General features: G+C 40.0%; 1 long non-coding RNA gene across 1 annotated transcript in view; it reads left to right on the forward strand.

The window, feature by feature from the left end:
• The first annotated feature begins 708 nt into the window (after positions 1–708).
• LOC115024938 (uncharacterized) overlaps positions 709–14,702 on the forward strand; it is a 417,551-nt gene continuing 403,557 nt past the window's right edge. Inside the window, exon 1 of the long non-coding RNA XR_003834167.1 lies at positions 709–822. This is a non-coding gene — a long non-coding RNA (uncharacterized LOC115024938). The remainder of the gene's footprint in view (positions 823–14,702) is intronic.

Genomic DNA, 14,702 nt, shown 5'->3' on the forward strand with positions numbered 1-14,702 from the left:
CTTGTTGAGTCGCAGTACCTCTCATGGTGTGCTTAGTTAAGTCTCATTAAAAGATACACACACACACACACACACACACACACAAACACAGGCAGGGATTACTTTGTGATGTGTTCAGCGACATGTATGTGTGTGACTCTCTTCTTCTTTCATTACCACACATACTCAGCTCAGTATTTGTATTGACATGTATGGATGCATCCAGATGAATGTGCATTTATACTATGGCATGTATAGTGCAGTGTGCATGTGTGTGTGTGTGTGTGTTTGTGTGTGTGTGCTTGCACTCACTTGCTGGCTCGCACCACTCATCAGTTCTTCCCTACTGTAGCTCGCTGCTCAACCCACACCAAACGGATCCCTACACACAATCACAGACACACTCGCACGCACACACACACTCGCACACACACATACACATGCACACACACACACACACTCGCACACACACACTTGCACACACACACATGTACACACACACACACACACACACACACACACACACACACACACTGGCGTGCACACACACGCACGCACGCACTCGCACACACACACACAGCTTGCCTTCCCTCTCCTTTCTCTAATGCTCCCTGCTCCTCCTCTATCTCTCTTTTTCACTCTCTCTCTCCATCTCAATCTCGCTCAGAGCAGTACATTCGGCAGAGCGGTATAACAGAGTAGAGTGTGTGTGAGTGTCCAGAGCAGCGATCGGAGTGAAAACGGAGAGAGAGACAGACAGGCAGATAGAAAGGGAGAGAGAGAAAGATACACATCCAGAGGCAGGACTGAGCAGACTGAAAGAAAGCAACACTCCTCACCACCGTGAGTACTGTACTGTATATAGATGCTTTTCTCAATTCACTCACTATTGAGGGAGCTGTTTCCTAACTAACTGAACTGGGTTGTGTTATGTACAGTAGACAGACAGACACTGTACAGACAATACAGCAGCAATACAGTAGAAATGCGTGGGAAGATGCACATGATCACTTTCAAATTGTTGGAGTGAAGCTGCAGAATGTGCCGTGTGAATAAGTGTGTATGTGTGTGATTGTGTGTGTACGCATTCATACATAGTATAAAAGTGTAGACATGTAAAGGTGGGTATGGCACTGAGTCGTATATAGAAATACAGAAGAAATGAGCTGTTTGTACATAAGCGCTTACTAAAGCTGCGGCTAAACTTACAGACACGCTTGTCACGCATATTCATGTATTTGTGTTTTTTATGTGTTTTGATTACACTTGCAGACTTTTCCCAAACACAATTCTTAATTTTGTGTGTGAAATGTATTGCATTTTGATTGAACATCATTACTTAAATCATACGTGGACTGCTCACCAGATGAATGTAGACCTTTCACACTTCATGAGCTGCAGATGAACAGACCGCTGTCGAGACATTCCACAGTGTGATGGCTTTTACTGTTCTGTGCTTTTGCATAGATATCATTTTTTGATAGAGTGTTTTGATAAAGGATGTTCCTTTACCCTAAGTATATTTGTAATAAGTGTTCAGGTTTACGCCTGTTCTATATTCTGAACTGAAACATTGCCATGCTTTCTTCAGTGGTATTTCCTCACACTGGTTTACAAATGTTTCTTCACTCCCCCACTCACCACCACCACTGGAATCAACTACTGTAACTGTCTCTCCACAGTGAGATAAGACGTGTTCATTTTAGTGTTTCCACTTCTCTCAGATAGTGTTAGAATGGAGGACTGGAGAATACCAGAGGCATATTGTAAAAAGCAGTGTTGATGCTGAGGACAGCAGAGAAAAGAGTTTAGGGGGGTGGCGAGGAGAGGGATTATGATAACCTCTTAAAAAGAGGGATTATGATAACTGCTGCCATGCCTTCTTCTTTCCCCTTCCTCACTCAAAGTAATTATTTCTGGAAAGCGACTTTCTTTCTGTGGCTTCTTGTGGCTTTTGTCAGCTCTGTTTTCCTTTGTCAAACGGCACAAAAATCAGGCGCACTTAAATGCCGCTGCAGAATTGTGAAAATTGTTTTAGAACGCCATGGCCCTACATCTGCTGGGTGACATTTCGCATGTTTCATTTGTTGAAGCTCTTTTCACATTTACAACCATAACATTCACAGATTTGTTTGAGCTTTACTGTCATCATAATGTATACATTTATTTAGAGAAAACCATCTTCTCTTGTGTTGGAATAACTTCTTTCTTCGTTTAAAATAAAAACATATTTCTCTCAAAAATGTGTTTCCAGCGGCCAAGAAACAAGTTTACGTTTATCAATTCTGCAAATACATCAATGACTTCCATGAGTATCAGCACAGACACAAGTGTGTTTGTTTCCACAAATGTGTGCGTGTGTATTGTTTCTTTCTGGAGGATCAAGGAATGTATGTTGAAAGCTGCCAGGCTCTAGAGGGAAGTGTCGAGGGTGGGATATCTGTGGCTTTTGTCGGGATTTACTCTCACAATAAGGATTTAGTGGGTGACACTTGGGTAGGGTGTGTCTACATCAAAGGGGCTTCTCAGCATGGAGCAGTAGCAAGCAGCAACACATCAGGAAACACTGCTGCTGTGTGTGGAGGCAGAGCTGGAGAAAGTTCTCTTCATTATTTGTTATTTTTCTTTTTGAAAGGGAAGACACAATCCAGGCAGTGTGTGTGATGAGTGTGGGCACTTCTGAGCAATGCTCTGTGTGCATGTACAGTTTGATGGTGGTCTTAGTGGAAACACTTGCATGTAGATCCCCCATGGACTCTTAAACAGGGACACACACAGGCTTTAAGGATTTGTGTGTATTAACATGTGAACATGTGTGGTTGCTGACATTCCCCATAACATTTACAACCTTTGTCAAGAATAGAAGAGAAGAAAAACTGAACAGAGTTTGATGCTAAATGAAAAATGTGTCTGACTGCTCAGAATGAAAACTAATAGAGAATAAACCTCGACAGTGTGAGTGTCGACTGTTTCATCATCATCACCCAGTCGCCCATTCTGAATGACAAACGCCATTAACATCTTTTCTTTCTCTCATAAACATCCATTTTCATTAGAGAATATTACACTTTGCCCTTCAACTGCTTCAGTCATTTATCACACACACTTTTCTGGCTGTCAGACACCATTCACAAAGTTTCCTCTGTGAAACCAGCTCCCCTCATACATACGAAGCCTATAGCATTCTGAGCCTTCTTAAAACATCTTTTTGGTACAGTATTTCACACACGCCTAATCTCTTTAAGCAGAGTTGTTATCCTGGTACATGATGAATTATATCATCAATGTAGCTGGTTGCACCTACAAGCTGTTTTTTAGTGAGCATGTTGGTTTAAAAGTGAATGTACTACAGTGTCGTTGTGTGAGAGTGTGTTGTTGTTGGTATTGTCTGGAGTGTTGTACTGACAGCACAGATAAGTCTTTTGTCCTGAGGCCTAATCCCTGCTCGACACAAGCATGAGAGATGGATAGAGAACAAGATGAGAGGCAGTGAGAGAGAGACATTGGTGTTGAACACGGTGACGAGTCCCTGAGAAAATGTGTGTGTGTTGTTGTGTGTGTTAGTGAAGACAACCAGGCAAGGGAGCCTTTCAGATGGGAGCGAGAGTGGGATTTACATGTGAACAAGGGCTTTAACGGAGCCGTGAACCGTTAATACGTATTCAGAGAGGTTTTGTAGTGAGCGGCCGGAGTTGTTCAGAAACAGGTGTTCTGCAAATCACAGCAAACACTCTCTCTTCCAAAATATTTTCCTTTGCAGCTCCATTCTCTGTATTCCCCGGTGCCGTTTGCTGTGCCAGCGCTTTCAGTAGCACTTGGGCTCTTGTTCAGGAAAAAAAATGATTTGGGAGGTGGGAAAAAAAGACTGCATCCATGTTGTATTTATCCATTTAAATCCATGTGGACATAATGGACTATTTTAAAGGTTAATATGAATCATATTCTATTTATTAATTATATATGTCATTGTGTTAAAACACATCATATGACAAATGATACACTTCCATTCCTTTGTGATGGGTTTAATATATTTTGTCAAATCTTAATGTGCCTGAAGACATCTCCATCTGTATTTTGGGGATTGTTGGTGACATTATCTAAAATATATAGAAAGTAAGTGGCTGCAGTTGAAGAGTGCAGAACATTGAATGATGGATGTTCGAGCTGTAGAAGTAATAAGGGAGCTTGGAAAAATACCCGTAAATTGTCTGTTGAACATACCAGTTAAGCTCATTTCACAAGTCATGTTCCCATGGTGTATTATAGAGATGAACTGAAAGTCATTTTGTGTGCAGGTTGCACTCTTAATATGCCGAGGTTCAGCAGTGAATCTCATAGTACGCTTTATTTAAAAGCTACGCATTTGATTCACTTTGTCTGAGCTTGTTCGGTAATAATTTGTACTCGCACATGATTGCAGGTCACCGGTGTGTCCAGGACGTCCTCTACATGGACACATTGGATGCAGTGTTCTAAGTTTTTGCTTTAGGAAGGAAGTCTGCAAAGTCCCAGCCTTTGCTACGATGCTATTAGGGATTTTTATTCCATATTAGTTAGTTGTAGATCATTCGATTTAATTGTGCTTGAATATATGATCAGTTTTAATACATGCTTTTGGATATGTTATATTTGCTGTAGTCATATTTTAAGTTTTTGATTTTTCAGAATGTAAATGTATTTTTGCAGTACATACACCAACCAATGTAACATTTACATCCTTCTTTAATAATCATTCTACCTTAATCCAACTTCGGATATACTCTATATATGCATACCATCTTTCTTTGTATACAATAATACTAAGAGAATAATTCCAGAGTTGCCTAAAGCCCCGTGTAACAAATCATGAGCCATATTGCATATCATCAGAGCGCTTCAGTTCAGACATTGTCTTTTGGTATTGACTGAAACAAGGAATACAAGTTTCATAATCTTGTTGATTAATATTTAGTCAGATGATTCCTGGTTAAAATAATAATTCTCCCAAATGTATATTATTAGATGGAGTGAAGTGTGAGAATGTTTCTTCTGCAATTAGCTCTGGCAGAATATGCAGATTTGGAAAGTAAATGATGTAATGGAATGTCTAAATAACTACAGTGATGATAATAATCATTAATGTACATTTCTAACAACTTTTAGGCGTTGATTGATGAAATATTTTCTATTTTACCAGTGGGTAAATATTGAAGACTAGATGGGACATCATTATATTAATAAATTAGATCATTAAACAAATAAACCATTTAATAAATGAATATATTGACAATGAAATATATGAATACATTTAATAATGAATGTTTAAATGAATTCCAGGTATGTCTTTGTTATTTATGTCATTGTGGATAGTTTGTCTCCTGTAAAGGCCACTTTATTTATTTCATGGCGTTCTTGTTGCATGATGAAACTTCTCTGGCTTGACAATCCACCTCTGGGGGCGGGATCAACACGTTTGGTTGCTCTGCCACTCGAGCAATGAGAAATGGGCACAAGATAAATAACCCACAGTTTTACAATAGCTGTGCGATTTCTACAGTTCAGTCTTCTGGGTTTGCAGTGGATATAGATATGTGTGAAGATGAAAGGAAATTCCATTGAATGAATCATGTGTGTGTGTTTCAGAGAGCATCTGATGCCCTGGCAAGAGATGTTTGGCTCATAGCCACAGACATCCTCAATAGGCTGCCTCATATTTTGCTCCATATTTAAATGTTTGTGTATACTGTTACTGCATACATACATAGCCAAAGTAAAGTAAAAGCAATGCAAGTTGACATTTGAGGTGCTGACCTCTCCTCGTGTGTGTGTGTGTGTGTGTGTGTGTGTGTGTATGTGTGAGAGATGAATGGCACTCTAAAGGATCCACTTGATTATGTTCAATGGAGAGCTTTCTTCTCTCAGCTTTATTTATGTCTGCACACTGCAGCCTGGACAGACACCTATAAATCTGTTCCTGCCGCAGACCACACACACACACACACACACACACACACACACACACACACACACACACACACACACACACACACACATCACACATATTACACACATCACATGTCTGACACCCATATTTGCTTCCATCCCTTTCGCCATCTCATTAAAGGTATCGCTGTATTTTTCTCAGGCACTTCCAAACATTCATCTTCTTTTAAACCAGAATCTCTGTCGTCAGGGGTTTCAGCCTCCCTGCAGTACTATGCACCTACTGACTTCCTGTGGACCACCTATTCCACCCGCAGACTGTTGCCCTCATGATTTTACACATGCGTATTACCTCTATACACTTAGCCAACACTTTTCTCTTTTTGTAGCTGTAGCCAGAGGCCAGAACTGCAGGCTCCATGACTTGTACCCCCTTAATACTTCACCTTTGTATGTTTAAAGGTTCTTCTCAAACAGAGACTCCTGAGGAGAAAGATCGAGAGGAGGAAGGGGAGGGTTTTGAGAGATTGAAAATCAATCATGTGGACTGAAAGGATGAGAAAAAGTTGAGTGAGCGGAAAGAGACATTTTCGAGAAAAAAACCCACCATGCAGTAAGCTGAGAATAAAGGGATGGCAGGCTATATAGAGAGAAGCTGACTTTAATAACACCGGCAGAGATAGTGCACACCTTTTAAAAAGAATGTCATTCTTTAATCAGTGGATTGTGCTGTATAGACCTTCTGATTAGAATGAGAGTGTGTGTGTGTGAATCAGAATGGAGAATCAGTGTGGATCTTTTTTTTTTTTTTTAAGTAAATCAATATAACACTATACATAGTTTAATACATCTTACAGGGCTATGAAGGCCCTGTGTAGAATGAACTGTAGAAAGAACGCATGGACTTGGATGTCCTGCTCACTGCCATCTTTGTAAGTAACTGGAGTCTGAAACTCTCAGTTTAAGCAGAAGAGAGAAACAACTTTAGAACTCTAAAATGTGTTGATGTCCAAATATCAAGTGCACACGAATGATGAACATATAAATGGTTGTAACACAACACTCATGTACGGTAGGCATTGATAACGGCACAGTGGTCTATCTCACTACATTTCAGAAGCAAATGCTTTTCTACTGCACTACATTTCTGAGATGGCAGATATGAAGCACTATTATGGATGAAACTGCCCATGAAGTAGATAAGCTGCAAAATGCTAATGAGATAGTGATACATCAGTAATGATTAGATAATCATTCTATCTATATATATATATATATATATATATATATATATATATATATATATATATATATATATATAAAATGTATAATAGAAAACTCTGTGAAATGAGTAGTTTAGCTTTTGATAATTCAGGATACTTTGCTATTGTAACATTTTAGTATTTTTTCTTTGTATTTAGTATTTAAGACAGACACATGTCAATCATCCACCCTCTTCTGTAAACTCGGACACACTGTATTCCTAATCAAACACATTTTCAAAACTGCCATCAGGGCACACAAAGAAGTAACTTGTGGGAAAATGCTAATTACTTTTCAAATTTTCAAATTACTTCCGTAGTGGCATTAAACAAAGCTGTGCACTGGTGGGCCAAAATCATGTAATGAAAAGCTTTTTTGAAATGATTTATACCATAATAATTTGTATCAAAGGGTCTTTTTCTAAAGAGTCCAACCAACAATATGTCAGCATGACCAGCATCAGCATATTATTTCATGTTCCAGTCTATATGTCCATTGATCAACAAAATGTTAGTACATACAGTAAATACCATATGCTGGAGGTCAATGAGAATATGTTTCCATGCCATACCGTAGTTTGTCCACTAGTGAGCAGTGAGAATTATTTATTTCATAAAATCTTGATGTATTTTGAAATTTCAGCCAATATGTTATCTGAAGTTTTTAACTTTCAGCTATTGAAATTGGTAGCGGCTTGAACATTCTAAGTTTGCTTCTGCGTAAGTCTCAAAGTAGTAAATTTCAAGTTTACTGAAAAAATCTAGCACATTGACAATACCGAGCTGAGATAGTGTCCCCTACACACAGCATGAACATGCTCACCAGCTGTTATACAATGGGTTTTATAGTCAACTTTTCTCTGTATGGAGTCATTACTCACTGCTATTTAAAGGTCTTAAAGTGGCAAAAGGCAAGATTTGAATAAACTTTAATAAACTCTTAACTTAAGGGGTGGGGGAATTTACCCGAAAATACCTACAAACAACATACCCAAAGTAAATTGAAAGCTGCTCTTCAACCATTTGCACCAGCTGCATGATTTTGGTCTCATTCAAAACTTCATAACTCTCTTTTTGTTCTTGCAGAACATTGAATAATCACTCCAAGTGCTTCTAGCACTGAGTAATAGTGGCCTGAATATACTGAATTTGAATAAAATACACTCCGTCTGAAGTTTGTTGTTGAAAAAGATGCCTGAAGATGGGTATAGCTGGTAGGTATGGACTGGAAAACATAATAAAAACATAGAATCAAGTGTTATGAAGTAAAACTTAATTTATTAGACATATCTTTCTAAGACCAGGCATACACAAACTGTGCAATTTGGAGATGTTATAATATTTATTAATACATATTATTTTTATTTATTTATAAATAACTATTATATACCCATATGCCCTGTTAGTAGTAAGTAAGTATAAACGAAAACATTTCTAATATTTTTATGTATTTTTTGTATTTTATTCTGACTTGAATATAATAAATATAATTTTGAAAATAAATACATTTGTAAAAATAAAATCCACAGGATATGACATATCAAAATGACTAAGCGTTCATTAGCATTACGACGCACGCGTCTCCAGGAGTCTGATCTGCTGGTGGCTCAGCCTGTAACAAAAGAAGAGGGTGGGCACTTTCTTATCAAGTTGACACTCATTGGCTCATGAAGGTTGTAAAAAACCCATCGAAGCTCCGATTGGCACAAATGAAGTGTCAATCTAACGCTAACAGTCCGTGCTCCAACAAGAAAGTACCTGAACCGCGATGAGCACACGAGATATTAAGTTATGACTGTTCATGATCACACAATGTAAAAATCGATCAGCTGATTTCACAGATTGCAACACCTGTTCATGGGCTTATATCGATGTGACAATGTTCACGGTGGATATCTTTTTACCGGAGACGAACATGTCGACATCTGGCAATGGCTTATGAACGTCTTTTTTAAAATATTGCTGAAAAGAGGATATTTATGAGGCTTTATAGGTAAATGGGCTCAAAGTTATGATTTTGATTTTGAGTGTGCTTGCTAGTTTGAGGAGCTGATTCTACCGCTGTTGTGATTTTCATCTCAATATCTAAATAGACGAGATTCTAAGCTTTCCAAAAATATAATATATATATATTGTTTTTCAGAATTAGGAAATGTACATGTACATGGCACAATAAAACTCCTCGACGGCCCGCCGGTTAATTAATAAGTGTCAGCTGCACCACCTTAAACTCCTTCTCTTTCCATGTGTGGCTGTGCAGCAGTCAGTGAGTTAAAATCTGTTATTGGGTCCTGTTGTATGTCCTGCCAATCCGGCTCACGCTCACTGTACTGTGTGAAAATTCTTTACATTCTTGCCTGTGATTCACTTAGCTTTTGGCATATTGTGAAAGAGCTGTCTACGACCAAGCAACGACAGAATGCTTTTATTTAGCTCCAGAATTGTTAATAATAAAATTAAAGAATCCACAGCATTACGTTTTTTAGGGGTGATTCAACACAATATTTGAATCAATTTATTGGTTATTGTTTGTCACAGAAAACATGATTGGTATTATAGTGGAGGTATGATATATGGTTACCAGCTATCACCTAAGGACAGAGAAACAGGGTTAACTGTTAATAAAAAAGTATTTATCGTAGACATGAAGGCCTGGTACACACATACATGAGCATTTCTTTTAAACGTAACTTTTTCTACACGCTTTGATCTTTTGTCTACATCCAAACAGCATTTAAGGTCACTGATAACGGCTCGTTTGTAAAACTCTTGCTACATTATCTAACACTCCCCTGACACCAGTCCTTTTTGTGTGCATGTGGCTCAACCTGCCCACGGGGCCTTGACAGAACTTCACTTGTGTTTTTGCGTTTTGAACAGAGATTTTTATAAAACAGTGCTTGTGTGGACTCAACTTTTTGTGAGAACAAAGGAGAAAAAACATTGTTATAAAAAAATCCTCATCTATGCCTGGACTAAGCCGTAGACAGACACAAATCTTTCCAAAGTGGAAAACTAAAAAAACATCGCTTAACAATATATATCAGAAAACTGGAATACATTCTAAACTTTAAATACATCTCAGCCACTTACATGACATCAGTTCCTAGCCATGATAACCACCTTTACATATTACAATTACACCCATCCATTCATATATGGACATATATATACAGTATATATAGGCCTATTTATTTTCTATTTATTTATTTAACGTTAGACATAAGTCACTTTTTATGAATTAGATGGATCATCTTGCTTTTGCCTTTGCTTGTTTTTTTATTTGTATTCTTTCCCTGCCTGCCTGCCTCTCCTTTCTTTTACATTTTATCCACCCAATCAACCAATATAAACCAATATAAATGATCCACCCAATCAACCAATATAAATGATCTTTTATTTTTTTTTTATGTATTTACCCTCTTTTCTCCCTCTTTCTCTAAAACTTGGCCGTCGGGCCTACAGCTGTGTTGCAGTGCAGAAGTAACACACCTATCAACCAGTCAGAGTGCATAATTTGAGAAACCCATTGTACACCTACTATAAATCACCTCATATTTATTTTGTTCTTAGCTTATTCCACTGGTGTTTGTCGTAACCAAAATTTTGTTAAATGTATCATAAATGTGTTTTGCCCACAGCAGGACACATATTGCATATTGTAGATGGTGTACAGAGAGAAACTGCTTTGGTGATTCAGACACAGACTCAGACATACAATAGACAGCTTATATTAACCCGCACCAGGCAGGATGATAAACCAAGGGGAGGGGAGGAGCTGATCCTTCTTGGACGGAAAATATATGAATTCTCATCATTTGTCACCTCTTCCTCTCTCCTGCTCTCCCTCTATACATATACCTTCAACTTCTATCTATCCACTCATTTTTCAAGCCTATAGTCTCATCCCTTCTTCTCTTGAATTCTCCGCCTTGTCCTCACTGTTGTCTGCCTCCTCCCTCTGTTCCTATTTTTTACACTTTTACCATTTTATGCCCTCTTCCACCACTATCACATTTACTCCACCCCCATTTTTTCCACCCATCGTCTCTTTATTTTTCACCGTGGTTACCCTCAAACCCCCTTACCGTCTCCAGGCCGATTTGCCTCGCTTGATGGTGGGGTATTTGACAGGGCTGCCGGAGGAAGATAGCGCGATTGAATACGAATCCCCAGGGTGGCAGGAGGAGGAGGGTAAAAAAGGGTAAAGTGGCATTAGCTGGTGAAAAGGGGTTGGCACCAAACGATGACAAGGAGAGAGGGGGTGGTTGGGATCTTGGCTGGAGCAGAGGGAGAGCCAAGCATGCGGCTTACTGACACTACTACCTCAGAGAGAGAAAGAGGGAGAGACATAGAGAGAGGGGAAAGAGAGAGAGGGAAAGGGAGAGAGAGAGAGAGAGAGAGAGAGAGAGAGAGAGAGAGATATGTTTTTTTTAGATTTTTCAAAAAACACTTTATTTGCATATTTTCTCATTTGTACAAATTCTTTTAAAATAAAGTGCTTAAAACAAATAATACAAATATATACATTTAACCCTTGATCATCACAATACAAAAATCATAAACAATCATTTTTTTTATCACTACCCTTCTAAGGTACAACATGGGTCAACAATGACTCTCATCGACCCACAAAGCCACCTCGTGTGAGTGTCTCCCCGCCACAACCCCGGAAATCAACTCATTCCATCATTTAATATTCCAATCATTCATCAAACATCCCGTTCTCGATCACCACAAATCACTACCCCCCTTCCCCCACCCTCAATCCACGGACCAGAACAGTTCCCGCACCACCACACCAGGTCCACACACACGGCCGAAAAATGACCCGTGTACGCCCAGTGCGACAAAAATGGAAAAAAAAGACACAACACAACAACAACACCATCAAAATCAACCATCCCAGCAGCGATCCGAACCGAACAATACATCCAACATCTGAAACCTCCACTCGTCACCCTGTCGCAGCCACACACACCACCCATCACCGGCCAAATGATGCATGCTATGTGCGAGTGCGACACAGCGACAAGCAAAGATCCCAAACGTCAAATGCACCGCTCGATCCAAATCACCGCCAAAACAACTATCCCTAACGATATCATTACCATAGCACGTCCTCTCTCCACCTCCATCACACCTGGCCCTCACAAGCCACCCTCGACCCACGTGTGCTAACCCGATGCAGCAACAAAAAAAACATTCCAGATCAAGAAGGGGAAAAATGAAAAAATCACGCGCAGCAACCAAAAACCAAAAACATTCAAAGAACAGCCGGAACACCAAATTATCAAATAAATCGAATCTCAGAAACACAGCAAAGAAACACCCAGCCGTGCACGAAACAACACCACAGGCCAACATGGGCCACCTTCGAACCATGCCGCGCCCCAGAAAAGGGGTTTGCATAGGCTTGTGTTTCAAAAGGGTTAACAGAAAAATAATAAAAAACTATCCAATAAAAACTTGTGCAAAGGGTAATTCGTCATCACTGATGGAACAGATAATATTTTTAAAACACCAACTTTGTTTAAAAGTGTCTATGTCTCCTATATGTTTATAAAACCTGAACTCGAGCCAGAGTCTTTCGCCTCCTGCCCTTCTCTGTTTTCCACTCTGTTCTTTTTACTTACTTAGGTGGCCATTTGGCTTCTCCTGAGAGGAAGTTAAGGAGCTGCCACTTTTATTTTTTATCTTTTGTGTTGGCGCTCCCATGATAAAAACACTCTCAGTAAAAATAACATCAAAGAGACTAAAAAACAATGTTAAAAGAGAGAAGAAACCGGTGAGTCTCTTACACTCAGTGAAAATGTGGAAGACAGTCTCACGTAAATTACAAAACGGACAATTATTTAAAACAGCATGATTAATAACAGAGATAAAAGCATTGGAAGCGATAGCGCCATGTAAAATTCTCCACTGAAGGTCGGCAGTGCTCTTTTTGAGTGGAGGTTTGTATAATATCCTCCACTGTGGGCCTGGTCTGCTTTCTCCACCTAGTCTATTGCTCCACACATTGGAGGGTCTGCTGCACAGGCCTTTTCTACTGATGCTTTTCACACAGTTTGCATAGAAAGCTGTTTTTTGTCTGCTCTGTGCAGCGACAGTTTTGCTGGGTTAGTGACCTTGAGGAGGGGGCCGTTCAGTTCTCCCAGCCCTGGGCTCAGGTAGATTTCTGGAAACGGGTCTGCTGGGTCTGGAACTGTCTTTTCCTGACTGTATTCGATGAGGAGGCTCCTCTCCTCTCTCCAGAGAGTCTCTGGCTCCAGAGCTGCAGTATCCTCTGAGCCACCCGGCTAGAGGTTAGACCCAGCAGAGATCCCAGGGCTCGGGCATCATTCAGTGCTGGCCCCACTGCATCCACCAGCTGTTGTAAGCACAGGGTCCTTGAGCTGCACAACGCCACCATCAGGCCGGGTGCGATGCCGCTGCTGACGTCCAGCCTGGCCCTGTGAATTAGAGGCTCCATCAACAACCAGTGCAGAGAGTCAGACTTAGGGGAACTTTTATGGTCAAAAAGGGCCCAACACTTAAAAACACTCTGACAAAATTGAGGCAGCACACTTACCCTTAACAATTTTGAATCAGTTAAAAACAGAGCAGTATCCAGCTCCAGGTTACTCACACGTCTGAGGATACAGCTGGTCACATCTCTCCACACCAAATCAGCTGGACCGGTAAGATATTTCTGTAAAAACTGGAGTCTAAAAGTGGCTGTTTGGCTGGCCAGGTGAACTAGGCCCTGTCCCCCTCCTCTCTGGATAAATACAACACTCCTTGTGGCACCCAGTGTAGACCATTCCAAAATATTATACAATTTCTTTCTGTATTTTAGCTAAAAGGCCTGAGGGAGGGTCTACATAGGTCAGACGGTGCCACAGTTGGGACGCTAAAAGGTTGTTTAAAACCAAAACCCTGCCTTTAAAATACATCTGAGGGAGAAGCCATTTCCATTTGGAAATCCTTCCTTCAATCTTTTCAGTGTCATTCTCCCAGTTATTCTGGACTATATTTTATTTTCCTAAAAACACAGATATTTTATTCCATTTCTTTTCGAGGTGAGGCTCTGGAGAAGAACTGGGAGACCGCCACGCCACTCCCCGAGAGCGAGGGCTTCACTTTTCTTCCTATTCACCCTTGCTGCCGATGCCGTGCTAAAATCTTTTACAATATTGGTTAAAATATCTGCTTCCTTCTGGCTTCCAATGACAACAATGACATCATCCGCATAAGCTGATAAAACAATGCTGCTACTAAAACCAGGTAAAAGCAGACCCTGTAGGTTGCAGCGTATTTTCCTGAGGAGAGGTTCAAGAGAGAGCGAATAGAGCATTCCTGACAGAGCACAGCCCTGCCGGACCCCTCTACACACTCTAAAAGGAGCACACAGACTACCATTGAACTTCAGCACACTCTCAACTTCACTGTACAACACCTTGATCTTAGCAATGAATCCAGGGCTGAACCCAAAACTCTCCATCACTTTCCAGAGGAAGTTGTGTTCAAAAGCCTTTTCCTGATCTAGAGAAATCAGAC

The sequence above is a fragment of the Cottoperca gobio genome, chromosome 19, assembly GCF_900634415.1.
Source record: "Cottoperca gobio chromosome 19, fCotGob3.1, whole genome shotgun sequence".
NCBI classification, from domain to species: domain Eukaryota; kingdom Metazoa; phylum Chordata; class Actinopteri; order Perciformes; family Bovichtidae; genus Cottoperca; species Cottoperca gobio.